General features: G+C 38.0%; 2 long non-coding RNA genes across 4 annotated transcripts; one reads left to right on the forward strand and one right to left on the reverse strand.

Annotated features, from left to right (window-relative positions):
* The first annotated feature begins 262 nt into the window (after window positions 1–262).
* Window positions 263–3,552, forward strand: LOC148132533 (uncharacterized). The gene is made up of 2 exons (XR_015748142.1): window positions 263–1,259; window positions 1,985–3,552. It is a non-coding gene; the product is annotated as an uncharacterized LOC148132533 (long non-coding RNA).
* Window positions 2,753–26,821, reverse strand: LOC148132534 (uncharacterized). 3 transcript variants are annotated; one of them, XR_015748139.1, is made up of 3 exons: window positions 25,482–26,821; window positions 15,901–18,777; window positions 2,753–3,310 (listed from the first exon to the last, which is right to left on the reverse strand). It is a non-coding gene; the product is annotated as an uncharacterized LOC148132534 (long non-coding RNA). The 3 variants fall into 3 exon arrangements; XR_015748140.1 differs by having other exon boundaries at window positions 15,901–16,416; window positions 25,482–26,809; XR_015748138.1 differs by lacking the exon at window positions 25,482–26,821 and having other exon boundaries at window positions 15,901–19,608.
* Between the last annotated feature and the right edge of the window lie 529 nt (window positions 26,822–27,350).

Below are 27,350 nucleotides of genomic sequence, written 5' to 3' on the forward strand. Positions count from 1 at the left end.
AGAGGGATAATCAAGGCAAGTATTGCCAAATTCAGGAGCTGGCAAATTCAGTTCTTGCTAAGCCAGAACTTCCTGAAGACTCTACCAATGAGGCCAATGGTTACTGGAAAGAGTATTTCAGCAGCAGCCAAAGGAGCAGGGATATCTCCTTCCCAGTTGTGGGATTCAATTTTTAAACTATTTTTTTACTGTGGGTGTGGCTTGGTGGGTGTGGCAGGGGAAGGATACTGTAAAATCTCCGAACTACTCAAAATTTCTGCTACCGGTTCTCCAGAACTGGTCAGAACCTGCTGAATATCAGAACCTCTGCTCCTTCCTAATCTAGACCAAACAGAGCTCTGAGAAGTCATAGGGAGTCAGGTTTATGGAGGCAAATGAATAGGAAGTTCAAGAAGATAATGATAAAACTAAATGTTATTTTTGAAAATAAAAAATCTAAACACATTTTCTTGCGGGACACATGCTATTTGATGAATTGATTTAATATTGACTATGGCTTCTGAATTTGGGTAGGTTCTATTGTTTCTTGATAGTGAGCTTCTGTGCTTCTCTGTTTTTTAAAAGAATGTTACAAAACATATTACAAAAATTATTCAGGTTATTTATACATAAAAAGTATTTTATGCATCTTTCATGACTGAATTTCTATTTTAATTTTGTTTATATAATTTTATTTTTTTCACTTTTAATTGAAAATGATAGCAATCCTTTTTGCCAGAAGTCTCTAGCCATATAATTACACATTTACCCCTTTAAAACATATTTGTTTTAAATTTCTAAAACAAATATGCTGATTTTTATAAACTGAGCAGAAGACATTGGACATTATGTCTATTAATAGTATCACCACCACCACCACCATTATTATTATGTTCAAATTAATTTAGCAAAATATTACTACATAGAAATGGATTGATTGGATGGTATATATGTAATTATAAATGAAGAAATCCCCTATGTATTCTTTTTGTATTCTTTCCTTCATTTTCAGGATTTCATGTTATTAGCTGCACTGGCTAGAATGAAATCTGACCAGATGATCTAGGTTCAAATGTCTATTCAGTCATCATGTTGACTGTGCAATGTTGACTCGACAGCTACTTTTTAGAGTGATTATGAGGGGCAAACAGAAATGCATTGAGCTCCACGGATCAGCTGGCATTAAAATAGAACAAAAATTTGAAAAGCAGCAGACAAAATGAATACAGTATGTGCAAGAGGCAAGCAAAAGCAGTTAGATGTTGACTAATGAGATGATGGTAGGTGTAGAAACAATACCCCTTTGTGAATACTTTGTGAGTGAAATTATTGCAAGTAAATAAGAAGTCCTCTTTGAGCATTCAGGAAATTGGCAAGAACACTGATTTCTTTGGGACTGGTGAGAAAATGAGGGCAAGCTCTGCCTCTCCTATATTGCCCTCTTATTGAGGGCAACCATCTGTAGTGGAAGGCCTTTTCTGACTCTGGAGGCTTTCCATATAAATGAACAACCTGGGAAAGGAGCATCCTAAATTGTATGGCAGGTTTACACCATTCTTTTTTTTTTTTTACTAGCACTTGTCCCAAACATATGGAAAGTAACCAAAGAGAGTGGGAGTAACAACTTGAACCCTCTCACCCTAAAAGCAACCTAATTTTTTGAATACCTTAAGAGTGTGACTGCATAGTGTGTTCCAGTATTTGAGAAACATAAAAGGATGTTTCTTTTCATTCTTGCTATTTGGCACTTATTTTTAACAAGTATATACTGCTTCACAACCAAATGGCCAATAGTTGTTAGCAAAATCTGACAGTGCCATGATGCTCAACTATTGTAATTGACTTTCCCTTTGAAAAGCAGCATGTTGCTGTACGTGTACGATGTATTTGCAATATGTATTTCTTTTAAAGAGCAAACATACAAATGATAGCAAATTCTTGAAGGTCTTACACGAGCCAGTACTTGTTGTTCCAGAATTGAGATTCATCTTTTCATTTCTTACAGTTAAAAAAAAGGAAAAGAAAGAAAAGCTGTTTACAAGGAACAGTGAAGTAAAAAAATTCCATCTGTGATTTTTCCTTTATTATAGCAAAATATTTGGTGGAAAAGACATTTCTCATGTCAGAGCTTTTCAGCTTTCTGTATTTCATTTCTATATGGTCAGTTTGGAATATTTGAGAGGGGGAGGGGTGGCCATGGAAGGCAATTCAAACAGATATGTGAGAAAAAGAAATGGGTGAAAATAGGAAGAATGACCATCATTACCATTGACAGAAATCTTGTTACTTGTGCAGCAAGAGCAAATCACTGAAGCTCATGATTAACAAGAAGATATTTTCAAGACACTATTATACCTATGACAATTTCCTATTCTAATAATGGCTAGAGTAATTCATAATTAGTGGATTTGTATTCAATAATCTCTACTGGCTATGGGATGCCTAGGAGTTCAATCAATCATTGACTAGAACAGCTGGTCATTTCAACCTGCCCCAAAGGCCTTGACTGAGAGTTTTGATGCATCAGCAAATCTACCCATGTCAATCTGTGAAAGCCCTCAAACTGATCCCATGTCGTTATGGGGGAGGATTGAAGTTATTCATCATAATCAAAGCAGAATGTGATCTGTTCAGAACAAAAGACTCACTTCTAATTCTTCATCGACAAAACACTTTTCTCAGGAAAACAAAACAGCTTCAAGGTATGTCTAATTTGGTAAATGGTAACTTATATGATCTGAAACAATCCAACATGAGCTCCTTCATTTCCTCCATTGCTCCCTGTAAGCTAATCTAGACATGGATGTTGAAATCTCTAAATATCCAGGCCAAGTACCAGCCCTGGGACATTAAACATTACTATGTTCAAGACCAGCTTCAGCATTGGTCATGATCATGGAAGGATGCCCAAGCCTTAAGCCAGCCACTCAAGCAGATATTAAAAAGCTGTGCCAATAATCATAAAAAGTACCATGGTGGCAGGATGTTCATTCACTGAACTGACAAAAACATCAGACAAAACCACAAGAGAACATCAAAATATATCTAAACTCCAGGTCGTTTTCTTGAAGCAGCCAGTTTGGAGAAGATAAGCATTTCAAAAACAGAAGTAGTAATGGTAGGGCACTTGATGGATAGTAATGTCCCTGAGCCTTGAATTCTTTCTCTTTTTCCTTCTCCTCTTTAGATTTCTGCTTGGAAGACAAGCATTAATATTATTAATCTGCCCTTGTATATTATGTAAGGTATATATTGTCTGAAAGAAAGTCCTTGGGAGTTCTGTTCCTTGATGGAAGTAGAACTGATGGAAGCTGATGGGAGTTCTGTATCTCTATTAAAAACAAGAATGTGTAACATAATCAAATTAGTACAGGTCACCATCATGCCAATTTGAATATTTATCCATTTAGCTTAGCATTATTTGTTGGAACAGGTAGTGGTTCTCTGTAGTCACAGAAAGAAATATACTTTCCCTATGCAACACCATAACTGTATTCTCAACACCAGAAATAGAAAAAGTCTTAATACCAATTTAATACATCTCTGAAAAATAAAGAGAAAGATTAAAAATAAGTATTTATAGTTTTTTTTTTAAATGGCTGTAGTTATTTCCTTGGAGATATACTACATTTCTCAGAAATTCTTCTGAAAGTTCATATTGTATTATACTTCTCACAGCTTCATTTTTCTATCCTGTATCCCTGAATCACTTTCAGATGTAATAATCAGGGTTAAATAATACAGAATACATAGTCAAAAGTATTGTAGTCTACAGTACTTTGAAAAAGCAAATATCTCAGTGAATTACAATATGGCATGAAAAGGGGAATAGGGATTCAGAGGACTAATGCATCCTGCAGTCCCTTTTATACCAAATAGTCATGGAATTCTAAAATGCCTGAAAGATTTTGGGTATTGGACCAAAGGCAACAACACAACCTTGTTCACGCATAGAGTTTCCACTGAGTTTGAATCTGATGTATGATCAATTCTTTCTTTCCCTTACTATTTGGTTTGGTAGTTTAATGTTCCTCATGGGTTTGGAAGTTGGAATAGGTCATTGTGCCTCTTATTAGGTGGCAGCATTCCTAAAGGTAAAGTTGAAAATTTTCTTCCAGGCCTGCTCATTGGATAGCTATCGATCAACCAAAGACCAAAACATCTCCTTACCAGCAATCAACACCCAGATAAGCAAAGATTTACATCAAGTTTAATATTAATATTTAATATTAGACCAATAATATCCCAGTAAACAAGCAATAAACAATACCCCAATCAAGGAGCTACCAATTCAGGCAAATAGTGAACAATAGCCTAATCAAGGAACCACAAGAACACTCCCACCAACTCTAAGAAGCAAGCCACTTGTATAGCAGCAAGAGAAAATCCCATTCTCTTCTAATACTGATGATATTACCTGGTAATGAAATATCTGCAAAACAACAATCAAGCTCAGAGAGCACCAAGGACTTCACATTTCTTTCGTTAGCTGGAGAAGTACATGTGGAGGGTAAGCATTTGTTTGTGTGTCTGGTCATTGTGGATATGAAAAAGCCAGTTTGGTGTAGTGATTAAGGTACCATTCTAGAAACCAGGAGACTGTGAGTTCTAATCCTACTTTAGGCATAAAAGCCAACTGGGCCAATCACTCTTTCTCAGCCCAGCTCACTTCACAGGATTGTTGTGGGGAGAATGGGAGAAGAAAGGAGTATTAAGTATGTTTGCCATCTTCAGTTATTTACAAAAATAATATAGTCAGGATAAAACCCTCTTTATAAAAATTGATCCAAAGTCCAGCTGATTTTCATTCAATTTCCCAATGCAATTTTTTATGAAAGTACAAATGTCTGAAAACTGGATAATTTATTTGGGTATGTACCTCCTACCACCCTCATAATATTCCTTGTAATGCATGATTGAGTTAATCTAGAATTGAAGCTGAAAGAACAACCAAAAAAAAATTTGGAACCAAAAAATGTGCCTGTTGTTGGTTTCACAGAATATTGATTGCTTGTTGTAAGAAAGATTGTTATGAATATAACACTAAAACATTCTACAAAGCTAAAGGCAGAAGTGATGAACTGTATAAATTGTTGTAGTCACTTCAAGGCTCTTGTTTTTCTAGGCAGAAATAATGTATTCGAGCCTCTGTCTTTGAGTATGCATGTAATTCTTTCCTAAGGATTGATATACTGGTAATTCTTTACAGCTATCTGTCCAGATGCCATTTTGTAGTAGGAAAAAGACTGATCAAATAATTTTAATGCTCTACTGTTTTCTCATCTTAACAGATACAAAAATGGATATATCTAAAAAAAATGAACAGAATCTTGTCTAAAAATAGAGTTTTTCTGTTTCATTTCCCTTCCTGCCTATAGAAGAGTGGTATTAAAATTTGGGGACTCTTCAGAACAGCTTGTGGCATCATGTGAAAAGCTGCAACTCAGAATGAATCAAGGGTATATTGCAGTGGTCCTACTTAATGAATAAAATTTATGGCTTTTGTTCCCTTTTTACTCACCTGTGAGTTTTGCAAACCAATTAATTATGCCCACTTATTTCAACCATCTTAAGCCTTTTCTCCTATTAGATAGGTTTGGATTCCTGTTCAGATTATCACTCAATGGTTGACAATTAGCTGTATAAATATATACACTATAATAACAACAAACATATTCAGTAACATCAATTGATTTGGTCTGCAGCATCAAAACCTTGTTGGACATGAGATGTTAACATTCATGGAGGACAAAAAAGGAAGAAGAACCAAGTTCACTTCCACCCTTTAGATCTAAGCAGTGTAGTACTATCCTTCCTTAGAAGAGGAGTCCACAATGGGGGAAGAATCAAATGTTTCAATTAAAGCATGAAAGCACATTTTTTAAATCATTGCCTTCTTTTTGTTTTTATAAATTCAACCTTGGTTTGATTAAGCCTGTATTTCTGGTTTTGATTATAATATCCATACTGGAATAATAAGTAAGAGTACTATTCCAATTTAAAACTTCACATTTTCTCATGGAAAATAAAGGCATCAGGCAACAGAAGCAGCTGCTCCTTTTATTATTTTTGCGACTTGTATCAAACTGTGGTGCTAATCGGGCAGTGCCAACTCTGTTGATAAGTATTTGAGCAGCTGTGCTCTGTGCTAAAGAAGCACCCCCTTAAATTCTGTGTTATTTTACAAATTGTCTAAAGATTTTGTGGCAGAGGAAGGAAGGCAGGAAATGTACAATAAGGAGAAAGCTTTTTGCTTTTTGTAGCATAGAATGCATATTTTAAATGGACGCACTGCCATTTTTTAATGTCTAAAGAGCTTGATCCCATGTTGGAGAACCATGCCATCTGTTTGGGGAGATTATAGGAAACTCTCCTTATGCCCAAAGTATCTTTTCTTTCTTTGAGCAAATACAGTAGCTCTCAGATTTAAAAGACTGCCTGAAGAAGGATGCAGTGACAACTCTTCAGTGATAATAGACCAAATGGTGAATCTGTCAATATCAATTTTGCTAAAGAATGTATTAACCTTAAGATAATTTTGGCACTGTTCTGCACATGTTTGGGAATTTAAAAAAAAAAAGATTTGCGTGATTTGTACCAGTATAAAAAGGTGTGTGCTTTTTAGTGTACAGTTCTTTTGCACTTTTTTCAAGTTGTAAACTGCTTTGCAATATATCAGAAAATGTGTACTTCAGCTTATAGGTATGTTCCTTTTTTTCTATAAATTCACAAGTTAGAGATTGAGTAAATGTGTATAATAATTGGACTTCAGTAAATCTCTTCATTTCTGTAACATTTGCTTTGTAAATATTCTTCTTAATTATTGCTGGATTGTACAGGTAAAACTCAAAAAATTAGAATAATGTGAAAAAGTTCATTTATTTCAGTAATCCAACTTAAAAGGTGAAACTAATATATGAGATAGACTCATTACATGCAAAGCAAGATAGTTCAAGCCATGATTTGTCACAATTGAGATGATTATGGCTTACAGCTCATGAAAACCCCAAATCCACAATCTCAGAAAATTAGAACATTACATGCAATCAATAAAACAAGGATTGTACATAGAACAATATTGGACCTCTGAAAAGCATAAGCATGCATATGTACTCAGTACTTGGTTTGGGCCCCTTTTGCAGCAATTACTGCCTCAATGCGGCATGGCATGGAAGCAGAGGTGCTATTTGACCGGTTCACACCTATTCGGGTGAACCGGTAGCGGTTATTTAGCATGGGTCACCGAACAATCCCTGGCTGGCCACGCCCCCAACCTGGTTGCCATGTCGCTCACTTGCGATTGCTCTCCTAGCTTTCCATTCCCCACATCCTTTTTCTCCCTGGGGAAAAGGAAGAAAGGTATGGACACTGCAAGTATCACTTTCCCCGTGTGAGTTAAAGTGTCGGGAATGAGAAAGAGTATGGTCTGACAGAGGAGGTGGGGGTGAATTGAGCCTTGGAGCACTTTTGCAACGTAAAAGAAATGAATTTTGGAAGCAGGTCTTTTAAAAACTTCTCCAAGGATTCCCCATGGCCGATGCAAGTATCGCTTTCCTCTTGTGAGTTAAAGTGCTGGAGTGAGAAGGAGTGCGGTCTGACAGAGGGGGTGGGGCTGCATTGAGCCTTGGAGCACTTTTGCAACATAAAAGAATCCACTCAAGCCTTGGAGAAATTTAAAGGAGCTGCTTCCAAAATGCTTGTCTGTTAAGTGCTCTCTCCCCCCAACTCTCTCTGTGTGTGTATGAGAAAAAGAAAGAAGGAAAGAAAGAAAAAAAGAAAGAGGAAGGTAGAGAAAGAAAGAAAGAGGAAGGTAGAGAAAGAAAGAAAGAAGAAGGTAGAGAAAGAAAGAAAGAAAAATAGGAAGAGAGAGATAGATAAAACTCTGTGCTATTATTTTTAATTGTTCCATTATTTATCATGTGCTAACATTTTACACTGTCCTACACCTACAGTGATTTTCTGCCTTTCTTTTGCCCAGGGCTACCACATATTTTTCAGGGTTTACATGCATTCAATGTCAATAGTCCAGAACATAAAATACACATGTGTTTAACAAGAGTTAAAAGGGACCTTGGAGATCTTCTAGTCCAACCCCCAGCTCAGGCAAGAAAACTGAGGATGCCAAACTCTGAGTAGAAATCCTGGGAAAGGTGTCAGAATAATACTTAGAAGCGACCTTGGGGTGAATCCTATACCATTTCAGAGAAATGGCTGTCCAGTCTTTTCTTAAAAACTTCCAGTGATTGAGCACCCAGAACTTCTGGTGGCAAGCAGTTCCACTGGTTAATTGTTCTCACTGTCAGGAAGTTTCTCCTTAGTTTTAGGTTGCTTCTCTCTGTTCAGTTTCCATCCTTCTGGTGCTTTGGAAAATACATTCCCCCCACTTTCTTTGTGGCAGCCCCTTAAAAGCTTGTTGCCTATATCACATTCTTGAGTAAAGCATGTGAGCCATTTCCTCCTTTCAGTGGTCCATGAAAGTACATCTATAGTATGCAGATAATAAAGTAAAAAAAGGTGAACAACATTTTTACAGAACTATAGATAAGTTGAGGCTGGGTGACAAGAAATGGCTGGGAGGGGAGGGGCCAGGTGAGGCACCCCTTAATGTGAGTGACATTGAGTTGGCCATGCCCACCTAGTCACATGACCACCAAGCCATTCCCACCCAGTCACATGACCACCAAGCACGCCCACCCAGTCACATGACCACTAAGCCATACCCACCCAGTCACATGACCACAAGCCATGCCCACCAAATAAGCCACGCCCACAGAACAGGTCGTAAAAATTTTGAATTCGACCACTGCATGGAAGCTATCAGCCTGTGGCACTGCTGAGGAGTTATGGAAGACCAGGATGCTTCAATAGTGGCCTTCAGCTCTTCTGCATTGTTCAGTCTCATGTCTCTCATCTTTCTCTTGGCAATGCCCCATAGATTCTCTATGGAGTTCAGGTCAGGTGAGTTTGCTGGCCAATCAAGCACAGTAATCCCATGGTCATTGAACCAGGTTTTGGTGCTTTTGGCAATGTGGGCAGGTGGCAAGTCCTGCTGGAAAATGAAGTCAGCATCCCCATAAAGCTCGTCTGTGGAAGGAAGCATGAAGTGCTCCAACATCTCCTGGTAGACGGCTGCATTGACCCTGGACTTAATGAAGCACAGTGGACCAACACCAGCAGATGACATGGTTCCCCAAATCAACACAGACTGTGGAAACTTCACACTGGACTTCAAGCATCTTGCAGTGTGTGCCTCTCCATTCTTCCTCCAGACTCTGGGTCCTTGGTTTCCAAATGAGATGCAAAAGTTGCTCTCATCAGAAAAGAGGACTTTGGACCACTGAGCAACAGGTCTGTTTTTCTTTAGTCCAGGTAAGATGCTTCTGATGTTGTTTGTTGTTCAGGAGAGGCTTGACAAGAGGAATACGACATTTGAAGCCCATGTCTAGGATCCATCTGTGTGTGATGGCTCTTGACTCCAGCCTCAGTCCACTCCTTGTGAAAGTCCCCAACACTTTTGAATGGCCTTTTCCTGACAATCCTCTCCAGGCTGAGGTCATCTCTGCTGCTTGTGCATCTTTTTCTTCCACACTTTCCCCTTCCACATAACTTTCTGTTAATGTGCTTTGATACAGCACTTTGGGAACATCCAACTTAATTTGCAATTACCTTTTGAGGCTTTCCCTCCTTATGGAGGGTGTCAATGATGGTTTTCTGCACAACTGTCAGGTCAGCAGTCTTTCCCATGATTGTGATTCCTACTGAACCAGACTGAGAGACCATTTAAAGGCTCAGGAACCCTTAGCAGGTGTTGTGGATTAATTAGCTGATTAGAGTGGGACACTTTGAGCCTAGAATATTGAACCTGTTCACAATATTCTAATTTTATGAGATTGTGGATTTGGGTTTTCATGAGCTATAAGCCATAATCATCTCAATTATGATACATCACAACTATCTTGCTTTGCATGTAATGAGTCTATCTCATATATTAGTTTCACCTTTTAAGTTGCATTACTGCAATAAATGAACTTTTGCACGATATTCTAATTTTTCGAGTTTCACCTCTATAAGAAGATTCTTTTAGTTTCTCCTTGAAATTTTCTTTTGTCTCCATAGATTAAGCTGTTGTATATTAAGCATTCGGTTAACCGATGAGCTGCAGTCATGATTGAGGATAGGATTGCATATTTTCTCCCCAAACACTTCGCCAAACTGATAAAAGAATGAATAATCCAGCAAGTAATAACATTCCAAAACAGAGTTGCAGCCATGAGTTGAAGGGAAATGATCTAGCATCTTTCAGTTTTTCTTATCTTTCATCCATCTGATTTTATAATATACGTGAAACTTGGACTTCAAAACTTAACTATCAAAATCTAAATGTTTCACATATTTGGTTCCCAAAAGACAAATTGTCAGTATAGTTGTGTCATTCTGCAGAAATCTTTCATAAGAATAGCCCTGCAAAAGAGAATATCTTCTTTCTTGTAGCCACTCACTTAATTTCATGGTAAGATATGTTCTAATTGTACATCCAGTGAAGTACATATGGGAGCTGGCATTTCTTCTACTCTGATTTCAAGCCATTCATGTGTTAATGGTCCGTTCAAAGACTTTGAATAAGATGTTTCAGTGTATTGACTGCCAATATAACTGCTGAAGCATTTGCTTCAGGTGATCACCTTGCCCAGTCTTAGTAATTTACTGGTAACAATTCTGTTTTGGACTGACTTTATGAAGTGCCTGTATAAAACCAGTTTATATATGTATTTTCAATACTCCAAACAGGAAATTGCTAGAGGAAAATTTTGAAACAGAGACAAGAGCTACGCAATAAACTATACTGCAACATCACAATGCTTCCATATTATCCTATTCTTTATCTGCTTTCTGTTGTATTTTGTAATTATACTCGTAACACATGAGTTCTCTGTACACAAAACTGCTTTATTTTTCTTAACTCCTCCCTTCTGGTTCCTTCATACTGTGTCACCTCAAAATATGTCCCTCACTACTCTCTGTCTAACATTGGTTCCTCTTCACAGTTAAACCTCAACAGGTTCCATTTACCCTACACCACACACCCCTTTTCTAGAGAACAAAGGGTAGACTACCTTTGTCTCACCAGAATTTAGAGGATTATTCTGCCTCTTTTGCTGAAGGTCTGTTCCTATCTAAATCCTGTAGGGAAGAAAATGCTATCATATAACTATTTACTAATCCAATACACCTAACTGTGTTTAAATTATTCTGCACCTCAGATTTCTTACTGAACTACACATCAACATTAACTCTTTTTCACTTTCTCAATTCACAGATTCAGTCTGTCTGGTTTAACTATAGCTCTCCCAGACCTTGTCCTTGGGGTAGCTGTCACACTAGGAAAGTTTTTAAGTATTTTTCCAGGTGATGTAGAAACTTGTTCACTGTTTGTCTCTGGCAACTCCTGCTGCTCCACCGCTCCTCCCTCACTTGCATGTGTGTGTAAGGGTATCAAGTGCTGACGATGGTGTCTCACCACACGTTTAGGTACGTCCACCAGATATGACCTTGGACTCATGTGATTCTGCAGTACGGTCCCAGATTCTTTTGTATCAGTGACCCATACATGCTCTTCTGGTACCAAATCACTAAGAGGTTTTGCACGATGTCTCCTGTTGTAGTATTCAGTATTCAATTTCCTCTTCTCTCTCTCTTTACGAGCAAAATGGTCAACATCTGGCAATGCTGGGTCTAGCTGAGAGGGAAGAGTTGGCACAGTGGTACGAAGACGTCTCCCCATAAGCAGCTGAGCCGGACTGAACCCACTCTGGAGAGGGGTAGCTCTGTAGGCAAGCAGGGCCAGATAAGGGTCGCTAGCCTTTTTCAAGAGACTTTTCACTGTCTGAACTGCACATTCAGTTTCTCCATTACTTTGTGGAAACTTTGGACTGCTGGCAACATGTTTGAACCCATATGTGGATGCAAAATGAGAGAAATCTTGGCCAGAGAACTGTGGTCCATTGTCTGACATCAACTCCTCTGGAATCCCATGCTGGGCAAAGATTGACTTCAGTTGACTTAGGGTTCGATAGCAGTGCAATCTTGACATATCTGGAGAAATAGTCTATCACAACTAAGTATGTTTTCCTTCCAAGTACAAACATGTCAGTCCCTAACTTTTGCCATGGTCTCTCCGGGCACTCAGATGTCATGAGTGGCTCTTTAGGATTCTGACGCTCTTGAATGCATGTCCTGCATTTGAGCACCATTTCACTGACCTGCTGACTGAGTCCTGGCTACCACACAGACTGATGAGCAAGTTCTTTGCATTTCACCACCCCTTGGTGTCTTTTATGCAGCCTCTCCAACACCTCATTCCTCAGAGTGGATGGGATCACAAGCCTAGTGTCTTTCAGTAGTAATCCATCTTGTACAGTGAGTGTAGCTCATTCTGGCCAGTAACCTGTCAGTGCAGGTTCCTGTTTTTCGTGCACTGGCCATCCATCTGCACACAATTTCATGACTCGAGAGCAAATACTATCAGCTTGCAACTGCTCTTTTATGATTTCCATATATGTGTGGCTAACAGGCAAGGTGTCTACTACACCACATATATGTAAGTGCTTTCCATCAACTCCAGTTCTGCTTTGGACATATGAGAGTCCATAGTCGAACAGGACAATGTGTCTGCTGTCCAAAGTGACTTTCCGGGCACATGCACAATGTAGTAAGAGTAATGCATGAGCCTCATCCTGAATCGCTGAATTCTCAAGGGTGGAAGATCTAGTGCTTGGTCTCCAAACAAACTGACAAGTGGTTTGTGGTCAGTCTCCAGGCAGAAATGCTTTCCTAGGAGGAAATCCTGAAATCTGTCACATGCCCAGGTTAGAGCCAGGCCTTCTTTTTCTACCTGTGCATAGCGTTATTCAGTTGGAGTGAGTGAACGTGATGCGTAAGCCACAGGCTTCCATTTATCTCCCCACTCTTGAAGAAGAACAGCGCCCAAGCCATATGATGATGCACCCGCTGACACTTTCGTCACTTTGTTCGGATCATACATGGCCAGCACTGGAAGGGAAGACAAAGCATCTTTCAATGTCTTAAATGCTCTGACCTGTTCCACATCCCAAACTGAACAGTTTTTCTTAGAAAGGAGATCACGAAGTGGCTTGTCTTTTTCTGCCAACTGAGGGATGAACTTCCCCAGCTGGTTTACCATGCCAAGAAAACTCCTCAGTTCGTTGACACTAGAGGGCTCCTTAATAGCTCTGATAGCCTCTGTTTTCCTTGGGTCAGGCCGTATCCCTGCATCAGAGATGATGTGACCCAAAAAAACCACCTCACTCCTGGGGAGTTCACACTTATCCACGTTCAGAGTGATTCCTGTCTTTTCCAGTTTTCTTAGCACTGCATGGAGTTGATTGTCATGTTCTTCTTGGTCCCATCCCCACACCAGTAGATCATCAATGTGGCAAACTATACCTTCCAGCCTCTGTGTAACTTCTGCTATCATACATTGGAAATGTTCGGACACTGAGGCAATGCCAAATGGAAGATGGTTAAAGTGGAACCATCTGAAGGGTGTAATGAATGTGGTATACTTTGCTGAATCCTCGGTGAGGGGTATCTGCCAAAACCCCATGTTGGCATCTAATTTACTGAACATTTTAGCACCAGCAGGTGTCCCAAGACTCTGTTCTACTGATGGTAAAATGAATTTTTCACGACACACATACTTGTTCAAGCCAGTCAGGTCCACACACAAATGCACCTTTTTGCTGTCCTTCTTGGGCACCACTACCATGCCTGTGCACCAGTCCGTAGGCTCTTCCACATGAGTGATTACTCCCAAGTTTTCCATGTATTGAAGTTCATCTTTGACTTTCCCCATCAATGGTAGGGGAATCCTTCTTGGGGTTTTCAAAGAGAAAGACACAGCATCGGGTTTGAGCTTAATACAATAAGGTTGTCGAACCTCCCCTACGCCGCTGCATAACTTAGGGTAGCTTGACTTCAGGTTTTCCATGTCAATAGTGTCCACACGAACCAACAGACCAAGAGCTACAATAGCTGGCAGTCCCAGCAAAGGCATACTCAGGTTTTTGACCACATATACCTTCTCTGTAATTTGTTTTGCTCCTTTTTTTAGCTGTAGTTTGGCAAACCCCATTACTTCCAGTGGAATTCTCCCTGGACCCAGTAGAGGTCTCTCTGCTTTCTGCAGTACCGGCACCTGTGTGTTGTGAAAAATGTTGGTGAAATTCTTCTGTGAAACAACAGTGACATCTGCTCTGGTATCCAACTTGAACATGATGTCTTTATCCATCATTCTGATTTCCACAGTCCATGGATCAGCATGTGATGTCACAGAGCCAAGAAAGAAGCTTTTCTTCTCTTCCTCAATGCCATGCACAGCCTTGCTTGCAAAACATACACATTGATAGTGACCCTTTTTCCCACGTGTATGGCATTTAGCATCCTTAGCAGGACATTCCTGTCTAGGGTGAAGCATGCCACTGCATTTGTGACACTGGGGGTCTTTAGTGTTTTTGTTCTGCCTGCTTTGAGGCTTTGCTCCATCATTCTTTGATCTGCTGAATTTTTGCTTTTCTTTCTGATGCCTGCCTTGAAACAGTCTGTCCAAAGAGTTCACATCCTTTAGGTTTACAGCACTAGCATCACTTCTCAATGTGGTTTGCTGTTTTTTAATCTCCTCTGATTGTCTTGCCATATTAATAGCTTTATCAAGGTCTAGGTCTTTTTCCATTTGCATGCATTCTGATAGCCGTGTATCAACCAAGCCTACTACAATCCTGTCTCTGATGAGCTCGTCATGTAGTGCTCCATAGTTACAGTGTTCTGCTAATGCATACAGCACTGTGACAAATGCATCAACTGTCTCATTTGCTTCTTGTTTGCGCATATTAAATCTTGCATGCTCATACACAATGTTCTTTTTTACTACAAAAAATGACTGAAAGCTGTCTCTTACTTTAGTATACTGATGCTGATCAGCTTCACTGAGTTTCAGGCCACGCAGAACATCATCTGCTTCGTCTCCCATACAGTAAATCAAAGTGTTCACCTGATTTTTTTTGGAGCTTATTGCGAGATTACTTGCTTGCCTAAATCTCTCGAATTGCCGTATCCATTTTGTCCACTCATTTCGTTTGGAAAAATCAAAGGGCTCCGGAGGTTGAATGTTAAAAGTAGCACTGGGTGTGCTAGCCATTCTGCTAACTCCTTCCTCATTCTGCTCATCAGAACTCATTTTCCTCATTTGGGTAGACTCATTGTTCAGTTACTGTGTTACAGAACTTCTGACACCATGTTGTATTTTGTAATAATACTCCTAACACGTGAGTTCTCTGTACATAAAACTGCTTTATTTTTCTTAACTCCTGCCTTCTGGTTCCTTCATTCTGTGTCACCTCAAAATATGTCCCTCACTACTCTCTGTTTAACATTGGTTCCTCTTCACAGTTAAACATCAACAGGTTCCATTTACCCTACACCACACTTTCAACACATTTCAAATTTCAAGAAATAGAGATGGTTTCCATTTTTAAATGGAAGCCAAGCCACTGACTTGAACCTCAAGTTGAACAACAATTCATGACCACCCCAAATTCTTGGTTCTGGAGATATTGTCTGAATGTTCTGAGATTTTATCATTTTCCTCATCATGTAGGAAAAAAGCATGACCAAAATGATTGAATAAACTTTCTGTTAATTGATTGTTTACAAAAGGAAAAAAGAGACTGAAATGAAAGATAAGATAAAGAAGAACAGATAGCTGATCAAATTATTAATCAAATGATGCTGAAAATGAGGTGGACATTATATTGGTCTTTTCCCCTGTGCCTCTCAGAATGTGTCTGTCATAGGCTGTTTTCTACAGGCCGAGATGGAGATCTGCATAAAGAAAAGGTGCCTCACCTTAGGAAGCCGTTTTCTGGCTCTCCAGGACTGCTGCCACTGGACTTCCACTATCCACACTGCAGAATGAACAACGGGATCATTCTAATATAACTAGGGAGCAATTAGATCATTTGCAACATCCAAAGTCCACTTAGAACAGAAGAGAGATGATTATATTACCTCTGGTGCTACTGATGAAGCTTTCTCTCTGTCAGAGGCAGCAAATGGAAGAAAAATGTTTTTGTAAAATGAGATAACCTTAATATTTAAAATTAGAGGAGTCCTTCTCTATCCTGCCAGGTGATATATCAGGTTTTGTTTCATATAGTTTGCCTACCATTTCTCAGATCTGGACAAGGGGAATGGTATTTCTTAACCATTTCCATTGTTGTCTCTACTTCCTGGATGTACGTTATGCTCTTGCTCATTTAAGTAAGAAATAGAAAAAGATTGAAAGAAAAATAAATAAAGCAAAGTTGAAATGCAATTGAACATGGACCTCCTGTATCTTATAGAGAAGATCCTCAGGGGAATCTGCAGAAGAAGGTAAAGAAAGTCAAAGTAACAGCCATGTGATTAAAGCTCACCCTTTTGTTTACATGTGCCATCTTGACTTTTGTTTTATTCCTCCTATGGATGCCCATGCAGAATCCTTTTACTGAAACCAGATAAGTTCTTTCATCAAATTGCATTTAATTTACAGGGATTTTGCAAGGGAGGAGTCAAAAAAATCATGATAGCAGCTACAACACACAATTAAAGCCTCATATCATTTTAAGTGTGTGGTGATGCTTGGTATTTATTTGTTACATATAAGCAAACATGAAAGGAATTTATATGGGACATTAATACACAGAGCAAGTAAAAGCAGGGAGTCATAAACAACAGAAAAGTATCTACATTATTATATTAGTACTCTATATCTTTCTCTATTGAAACATGGCACACTTTCCAGAAACATTAGAAGGAATATTGGGCATAATTTGCATGGATAATTCCAAAGGAGTAGATTTTGGTTACACCTTCCTTAACTATTTTTCATACAGAGCAACAACAGGTAGCAATGATAAGTAGAATTCCAAGTGAACCCGTCTATATTTTGCACCTGCAGGAAACAATTTGGTGGATGGGATGAGATATCCAACACACTGAATGAATAATGTAGTTTGTAGTTCAGATTAAACCCATGAGTAGTGAATACTCACAGAAAACACACACAAACACTGCGTTCTACACTGCATTCTACACATACAATAAAACCAGACACTGTTAATTAACAACTTGGATGTTTGCATTCCTACAAATGTGTTTTGTTTTAAAATACCTTATTCTGCCAATCACTTCTCACTATCTTGGATCATATCCTCTTGTTTTCATGCTAAAATCTTACATTGTATGGGTGCCTTTTGAAAGACTCTGAAGATAAATACCATCTTTCATATAACAAGAGGGAAGGCTTCCTTGTGAAGTTATTTTTTTCTGTTCACATCATCCACACCATACCAACCTAACAAGAGAAGGATTTGTTTTCTCCACATTGAATCAAGATTAGATCAAGGAAAAACCTAATTGAAATTCTTGGTTTATTTCTAACTTAGTACTGCATGTAAATCTAAGTGTGGGAACAAATGCTGGTTTGCACTACAATCAGTCTAGGGCAGTTTTTCAACTTTTGACATTTTTAAGATTGGTGGGCGGGGAATTCTGGGAGTTGAAATCCACATATCTTGTTGAGAAACTTGAGAAACGTTGATCTAGGACATTTGTCTACTGTGACAAGAAGCTTTCTTTCACTACAGCCATTGATTGGATTGATCATTGCATCTTATTTGAGCTCTGGGAATCGTCCATGAGCAGGGATCCTCCACAAAATTTAGATATTCAGGACAGGTCAAATGAAACTTCTTGCTTTCCAATTTTTAGAAATTATATCTAATTGTCCCTGGCAATTAGAATTTGAACCTGAGAAATGAAACTCCAAGTTCCTGATTTAGCCATACTTAGAATGGAATCCATCAGAATCTATGGGACCTGAGTCAGTTATTTTTGGCTATGCCCCAAGTTTTAGAACAGGGAAAGAATGGGTAGGGAGCCAGTGGTGGGGAGGGCACTTCAGTACTAGAGTCCTGATTGTTTTCATGGCAGAATGAAAGTGACAGTCTTTCTTGAAAAACTGACCAGGGTGAGGTGGCGTGTCTCATGGGGCTGACTTAAATTCCACTGATATTAAGGGATCTTCCCAGAATACAAAAAGTGACATCAGTCCAAATTAACTTTATTCATTCTGTGCACATAGTACTTCCCAACCAGGAAGATCTGTATCATTTAATTTTTCAAATATAAATGCTGTTATCATCCCCAGGGCTATCTTTGCCATTATTCTTTTTAGTGATTACTAAATTATACTCACTTGGTACTTGCCCTTTTGGAGAATTAAGCTTCTGGTTTAAACCCCGAATGAGTTCTGCTTAAAGGACTGTAACAGGGAAATGCTCGTGATTACTGTCCTAGTGAGATGATCAATCGCCATCTGATCATGAAGTAAGTGAAGTAATAGCATATTTTAGGCAGCTAAGTACAGACTAACATTTTTTCATTAAGATAATTTTCTAATCATCCTCATAATAATTTAATGAGTGACACTATGACACTGAATACAAATGTACGATTTCCCAAAATAACAATTTAATTGGCTTGAGTGAAATCTTGCATCAAGTCATCTTGCCTCATTTGCTGAAGTGATTTGACTTTGCCAGTCCAGCATGTCAGTAGACTTCATCAGCTGTATTTCAATAGCTCCCTTCAAAACCTTCTTCTCCTGCTTTTGAGAAGATATCTCAATCTTTTCAATCTCAGATGAAATTGCCACCAGGAAGCTGATCAGGATCCCCACCACTATTCATTAGCAAAAAAAATTGGAAGAATGGGAAGAAATAGTTTTACAATGATGGAAGATTTTTTTAAAAACAGGCAAAAATATTTTTATTTTTGTAGGCATAGCAACTTTTTCCTCCTCATATTTTTTTTCTTTTGAAATTATTAATAAGATAATTTGGACCAATTATCACCCCGGTTTTTTATTTCTAACATGAGAATATGTATCTGCTACCATATGTACACCTAATGTTAGTGCTAACATTGATGATGAAATATGTATTCTCTTTCGCTTTCACTCACTATTTTCTATCTCTGTGTCTTTGTCTCTCTCTCTCTTACACACACACACACACACACACAATTTATTTATTTGAATTAAATCTATCCACTCTGGAGCTGTGAGGCTGATGTAAAAGATTGAGTCTTCCTCAGACAACTAAACTATTTTAGGCCTCTGGAAGCTATATGGAGTTTCTCACTTTGTGTTTGTTAATTTTTGAAACTTATTGGAAGAAATAGTGTGAACATTTTGTTGAAAAAAATACAGACAAAATAAAGCATGTAGGCAGTTTCCTTAGATGCCTTGCCTTCATGCAAATGTGGTGATTTTTTTCAAGAACTCGTCTTCAAATAAAACTGTTATGGAGTAAACAGAGGAGAAAGGCTTTGGTAACTGGAAATATATTTTTGGTTACCTTCATTTTATCAGAGCCACTCTGAAACTGTTATCAGGAGCCAAGAAACTGCCTAGTATAAATATGTCTTTCAGGTTTCTGGCTCTGAGTTCTAATGTCTTCCTTGGCATAGGGAACACGGCTTACCACTTTAATACTGTACCTTGAGCTAACGGAATGTTCTAGAGGAAACGCTATAGTTAATAGTTTCTGAAGACTCCATTCTCTTAAAGAAGTTATTTGTACGACCTCTAGTTAAAGATCCCCTTTTAAAAATACCATGATGTTATTGGATAAAGGGCTAGTGTTGTTTTAGGTCCAGAAGCCACAGCTAGCAAAAAGGCACCTGGCCACAAATATCAATAAAGTTTCTGAGAATAGAATACCAAATAATGCTGGAAGGGTCCTTGAAGGTTTTCTATTCAAATGTCCAATCATTCATTTAACAATGGTTCAAGATATGGAATGGTATATAAAACGAATATGATTTTTGAATTTCTGTCTGTACGAAGAGTTTTAACCCGGGATCAAGCAACTTTCAGAAAAGATGTTTTATGTTTTTATGTTCTACGTTTTGTTTGTTTGTGTATTGTTCTTGAAAAGCAATAAAATTTTAATTAGCAAGAAATATAATCTGAATAATAGAATGAAAGGGAGAAATAAAGAGAAGTTGGGATAAGATGTGAAGTTGAACAGATAACGTAAATATATATATTATAATTTGGAATTATTCTGTATGTTCTATTGGTTTTTTCAGAAAAGATCTTTTATGTTATTATGCGTTGTTTGTTTGTGTATTGTGTTGTAAAAACGAATAAAATTTGTTTAAAAAAAAAACAATGGTTCAAGTTACAATGGTGCTGAAAAAAATCTTCAAAGTTATGACCATTCCCATAGTCAAGTGTCATAATTTGAGAAGTTGGCAAGTGGCTTGTATTTATAATGATCGCAGCTTCCTGTGGTCACATAATCATGATTAGTCACCTTTCCTGCTGGCTTCTGACAAGTAAAGTCAATGGGAAAAGCTGGATTCACTTAACAACCCCACGATTCACTTAACAACATAGTAAAATAGTTATGAAATCAAGACTGATCATGTGATGACTCACTTAACAACTTCATTGTTCATGACAGAAATTTTATTTCCAACTATGGTTGTAAGTTGAGAACTGTCTGTACAAAGTTCTGCTTTCAACGCCATCATCTGAACTGTGTGCAGGTAAATATATTTAAAAGGAAGGTCAATTACATCTGTCAGCCAATTTAAGTTCACCCAGAGATACCTTATGAAATGCCAGTCTTTGGAATGTAAATATGTATAGACTCTCCACTCATATTTCTTTGTTCAGCAATAGCAAATTTCTGGTGACCCAGCTGAAAGTTTACAACACTCATGACTGTAAGCATTAGTAATTTGAGGACACTAAATCTATGAGTGGCTATTTTGGGTAAGCTAAAGGAAAAGTAGCAGACTGCGGAGAAGAACATTTGGCTGTCTGCCAAGGCGATGATGTAAAGTTTTCCAAATGAAAACACTATGGCTGAACCGGTAAAAGCAGATCTAAGTCAAGTTCTGCTTAAGTTGATATGCAACACCTTTGTCTTATATGGAGTCCATTTTAAATAAGATAAAATTCTTGTTTCATGGTTGTTAAGAACTACTATTTCATCTTTCTTATTATTAGAATACAACTGGTTACTCTTTCAGAGTTATCATATTCAAATAAATACCAGCCTGAAAATTCTGAGTAATGTTTTGTTATTTGCTAAGGCACTATATTCTGTATCCAAGGTTCTGTGGTTTGACCTGAAACTTAAAATCAGAATGAGTTGTCACCAACAAGATCCAGCACTTTTTAAAAATGAACAGAAGTAGTTTAGAGTACCACACTTCCTTTCCTTTCCTTTCCTTTCCTTTCCTTTCCTTTCCTTTCCTTTCCTTTCCTTTCCTTTCCTCCTTTCCTTTCCTTTCCTTTCCTTTTTTAGATGATTGTCTGAAAAAACAAAGAGCAGTCACAAAAACTGGAAAAAAAATCAAGATCGGTTTGTGTGAGCTTTCAAATCGAGATTGTTTCAATAATCTTCAGATTTAAGTTTTTCTTAAATGACTTCCAGCAAGAAAGTGGAGTTAAGCCCAGGTCCTTCTAATGGCTTTCAGTTGAGCCCTGTCCACTATATTTCTTTGATAGAGTATACTCTAGGTATTTTATCATGACTAGAAAGACATCATTTATTTAATAATAACATCAATTGGTATTGATGACTTTCTTGGAATGTTTTTTTTTCCTTTTATAGATTCAATCATAAGGGATCAAGCAGAATTATTTGCTTAATTAAGTTTAATATATAATGTGGCTTTTTGCATTTAAGGAATCTGACTGTCTAGTTAATTTGTTTAGATATTTTTCATCTGGCAAAAGTGAATAAACCCAGAAACGAGGGGATAATGTCAGGAGTATAATTTTGGTAGAATGGCATTTCTAAATCTAAAGTGGGACTCAAATGAAACTGCTGTGAAGTGACGATGAACAGAGCAAAACATATTTATCATAGTTACTGACCAGTTCCCTTTGTGCTTATTATTAGGGCTAAAATAATGTTTCATATTCCTTTAATGAAGGTGGGATTTAGTTTAAAACTGACAGGGAACAATGGTTTATTGACATATTTATGAGACTGACCAATATTTCAAAGTTAAACGTTTTTATGAAATTGAAGTCTTCATTCTGCTAATATTTGACATATTCAGTATGGAATCCATCCCAATAAAAGTAATCCTTGATTTACAATTATCGGTTTAGCAACTGAAGTTATTACAACAGCACTGAAAAATGTGACTTATGACTGGTTGTCACACCTATGACTGCTGCAGCTTCCCCATGGTCATGTGATCAAAATTCAGGCACATGATAATATATTCACAATGGTTGCAGGGTTGTGGGGTCATGTGATCACCATTTTCAACCTTCTTAGCTGGCTTCCAACAAGCAAAATTAATGGAGGAAGCTGGATTTGTTTAACAACAAAATGATTCCCTTAACAACTGCAGTAATTTGCTTAACAACCATAGCAAAAAAGGTTATAAATTGGGTGGGACAATATGTAAAAAGCAAGAGAAAGGTCAAGAAAACAATGTCCACTAAGGGAAGAAGATGGCAAGGAAGTGATAGGCTACAGGGAGAAAGTAGAACTGCTCAATTCATTCTTTGTATCTATCATCACACAAAAGGAAAAAAATAGCCCAATTTATAAAAACAGAATCATAAAAGAGATATAAGGTAAATGAGCAAGAAAATAGTAAGAGAAGACCTGACCACCTTAGATAAATTCAAATAAACAGTACCAAATGGATTACATGCCAGGGTTCTGAAAGAACTGGCAAACATGATCTTGGAACCACTGAACCAAACCTTTCAAAGATCCTGGAGCACCAGGAAACTACCAGAGGACTGGAAAAGAGATGATGTGGTTCCTTTAATTTCAAGAAATGGAAGGAAAAAATGGCTCTAGGAAACTAAATAGTAGTCAGCCTGATATCAATACTTGGGATAATCCTGGAAAAGATAATCAAGCAACAGGTCTGCGGACACCTACAAGCAAGCAAAGCTATTCTTCTTCAGCTCAGTCTTTGTTAACAGCAATGGCTCATGCCCCACATTTCCTAGTTGTACCATAACTAACTGCAATGATCTACTTCATATTTACTTTACAGAAGATAATGTAGAAAAGGCTTTACATAATCTAAAACCATCCCTAACTATTGGCCCTGATGGATTATGTGCATATTTCTTTAAAAAGCTTTCCTCTGCCATAGCAGAACCCCTAAGCATTATATATGGTATATCATTCAGAACCAGCTCCTAACTGAACCTATGGTCCTTAGCTACGGTCATCCCTATCTTCAAAAAAGGTGACCCCAGCCTGGTTGAAAACTACAGACCAATCTCACTCATTAACCAATTCATCACCCTCCACTTAGAGTCAAACAACCTACTCTCCAATAAACAATTTGGTTTCAGGAAAAAAATTGTCTTGCAACCTACAATTCCTACACTGCAAAAACATATGGACTACTCTACTCAACCAGGATAAAGCAATAGATGCAATTTACATAGACTTCTGCAAAGCCTTTGATTCAGTGGTACATGACAAACTACTCTTAAAACTAAACTCTTATGGCATTTCCGGATTCCTTCATAAGTGGATTACTGCATTCCTGTCAAACAGGCAACAAATAGTAAAAATAGGGAGCGCTATATCAAACCCTGCTCCAGTTAACAGCGGTGTCCCCCAAGGCAGTGTTCTAGGACCCACACTCTTTATACTCTATATAAATGACCTTTGTGATCACCTTATAAGCAACTGCATCCTCTTCGCAGATGATGTAAAACTATTCAACACCACCGACAATGCTACTGCTCTTCAAAGTGACCTTGATTATGTGTCTGAATGGTCAAACAATTGGCAACTCCAAATCTCGACCAACAAATGCTTTGTCCTACACATTGGTAAAAAAAACCAGTACACCAAATACAAACTAGGCAGATATGACCTCATTGATGACCCTCACTCTGTCAAGGAGTACTCATATCTAATGACCTAAGCACCAGAGCTCACTGTAACAGCATTGCCAAAAAGGCATTAAGAGTTGTAAATCTAATCTTATGAAGCTTCTCCTCTGGAAATATTGAACTGCTAACTAGGGCATACAAAACCTTTGCAAGACCAATACTTGAATACAGCTCATCTGTCTGGAATCCACACTGTATATCAAACATTAATACAATTGAGTGAGTCCAGAAGTATTTAATGAGAAGAGTACTACACTCCTCTGCTCGCAACAGAATACCCTATATCACCAGACTTGAAATTTTGGGCTTGGACAATCTTGAACTATGCCGCCTATGGTTGGACTTAAGCGTAGTACACAAAATTATCTGCTACAATGTCCTACCAGTCAGTGACTACTTCAGCTTCAACCGCAACAATACAAGAGCACACAACAGATACAAACTCAATGTTAATTTCTCCAAACTTGATTGCAGAAAGTACGACTTCAGCAACAGAGTGGTCAATGCTTAGAATGCACTACCTGACTCTGTAGTTACATCCTCAAACCCCTACTCCTTTAACCTCAAACTATCCACTGTTGACCTCACCCCATTCCTAAGAGGTCTGTAAGGGGCGTGCATAAGTGCACCATTGTGCCTCCTGTCCCTGTTCTATTGTCCCCATTTAATCATACCTATTTTCTGTATTCTTACTCATGTTTATACTTATACCTATTATTTTGTAAGCGAATGACAAATCAAATAAATAAATAAATAAAAATATTTCTAGAAGCCAATAAGGGTTGATCAAAAACAGATGTCAACGAAATCTTATGGCATTTTTGACAATAACTAAAGTAGTAATCCAGTGAACTGTTGCGGACATAGCATACTTGGACTTCAGTGACTCATTTGACAAAGTAGACCATAATTTACTTCTTGGTAAGATAGGAAAATATGGCATACACAGCATCAGCACCAGATGAATTCATAACTGGTGGAAAACCACACTCCACATGTAGTCCTCAATGGAATTACATCTACATGGAGGAAAGTATATAGTGAGGTACCTCAAGGTTCTGCTTAGGCCCTTTATTCCTCATCATCTTCATAAATGATTTAGATGAGGAGATGGAAGGTGAATTCATCAAATTTGCAGATAACACCAAGTTTGGAGGAATAGTCAACACATTAAAAGATAGCTTCAAGATGCAGAAAGACCTTGATAGATTTGAACACTGGGCCCTATCCAACAAGATGCAATTCAATGCTGAGAAAATAAGGTCTTACATTTAGGCAAGAAAAACCAAATGCACAGGTATAGCATAGGTAGCAAATGGCTCAAAAGTAGTAACTATGAGAGGGATCTTGGAGTCCTAGTGGAAAAATCACTTGTATAAGTCAGCAGTGTGTTGCAGCTGTTGAATGCAGTCCTAGAACACAGCAACAAAAGAATAGTATCAAGATTATGTGAAATATTAGTACTGCTATATAGTACCTTGGCAAAACCACACTTGGAATACTGTGTCCAGTTCTGGTCACCCTGATAGATGAAAGATGTTGAAACTCTGGAAAGACTGCAGAGAATAGCAACAAAAATGATTAAGTGGCTGGATGCTGAAACATATGATGATGGTTGCAGGAACTGGGTATGTCTAGTGCAACAAAGAGGACTGGGGTCATATGATAGCATGATTAGAATATTTGACAGACTATCACAAAAAAGAGGGGGATATCCTATTCTCTAAAACACCTCAGGGAAAGACAAGAAGCATGAATGGAAATTAATCAAGGAGTTAAGCAGATAACAGATAATGAGAGTTGGAAGGGACCTTGTAGGTCATCTAGTCCAACCCCTTGCCCAAGCAGGAGACCCTATACCATTTCTGACAAATGGCAGTCCAATCTCTTCTTTAAAGTCTCAAGGGATGGCGCTCCCACAACTTCTGAGGGCAAGCTGTTCCATTGGTTGATTGTTCTCACTGTCAGAAAGTTTCTCCTTGTTTCCAGGTTAAATCTCTCCTTGTTCAGTTTCCATCCATTATTCCTTGTCTGGCCCACAGGCACTTTAGAAAATAGCTTGACTCCTTCCTCCCTGTGGCAGCCCCTCAAATATTGGAAGACTGCTATCATGTCTCCCCTGGTTCTTCTCTTTACTAGACTAGCCAAGCCCAGTTCCTGTAACTGTTCTTCATATGTTTTAGTCTCCAGTCCCCTAATTATCCTGGTTGCTCTTCTCTGTACTTTTTCTAGAGTCTCAACATCTTTTTTGTAATGTGGTGAACAAAACTGGATGAAGACTCTAGCAATAGAATAAAATAGAATATAACTCTTTATTGGCCAAGTGTGATTGGTCACACAAGAAATTTGTCTTGGTGCATATGCTCTCAGTGTACATATTCTTTTGTTATTCAAGGACATCCATTCTTTGATCCATACTAATGCTGTTGTGTGATAGTATGATTTCCAGTCTGGTAGTCCCAAGCCACCTCTATTTCTGTTATCCAGCAGTAGTTTTAGCCTTATTCTCAGTTTTTTTCCAGCCCATATAAATTTAGTTGTTATAGAATAGAATAGAATAGAATAGAATAGAATAGAATAGAATAGAATAGAATAGAATAGAATAGAATAGAATAGAATAGAATAGAATTCTTTATTGGTCAAGTGTGATTGGACACACAAGGAATTTGTCTTGGTGCAAATGTTCTCAGTGTACATAAAAGAAAAGATACATTTGTCAAGATACAAGAGTCAAGAATCATCAGGTACAACACTTAATAATAGTCATAGGGTACAATAAGCAATCAAATCATACTAGGAAACAGTCAATATAAATTGTAAGGATACAAGCAACAAAGTTACAGCCATGCAGTCACAAGTGGGAGGGGATGGGTGATAAGGAGTGATGAGAAGATTAATAGTAATAGTAGTGTATACTTTGTAAATAGTTGGACAGTGTTGAGGGAATTATTTGTTTAGCAGAGTGATGGCATTCAGGAAAAAACTATTCTTGTGTCTACTTGTTCTGGTGTGCAATGCTTTGTAGTGTTGTTTTGAGGGTAGGAGTTGAAACAGTTTATGTCCAGGATGTGAGGGGTCTGTCAATATTTTCACAGCCCTTTTTTTGACTTGTGCAATATACAGGTCCACAATGTAAGGCAGGTTGGTAGTAACTGCCTTTTCTGCAGTCCTAATTACTCTCTGAAGTCTGTGTCTGTCTTGTTGGGTTGCAGAACATGGAACTAAGGAGAATTTAATTGCAGAACATGGAACTAAGGAGAATTTTCTTGATAGTCAAAACAATTAACCAGTGGAATGGCTTGCCTTCAGAAGCTGTGGATGCTCCAATGCTGGAGGTTTTAAAAAA

Source organism: Notechis scutatus, chromosome 2, assembly GCF_049901735.1.
Source record: "Notechis scutatus isolate UNSWTSFEM ecotype Mainland chromosome 2, rNotScu1.2, whole genome shotgun sequence".
NCBI lineage: Eukaryota > Metazoa > Chordata > Lepidosauria > Squamata > Elapidae > Notechis > Notechis scutatus.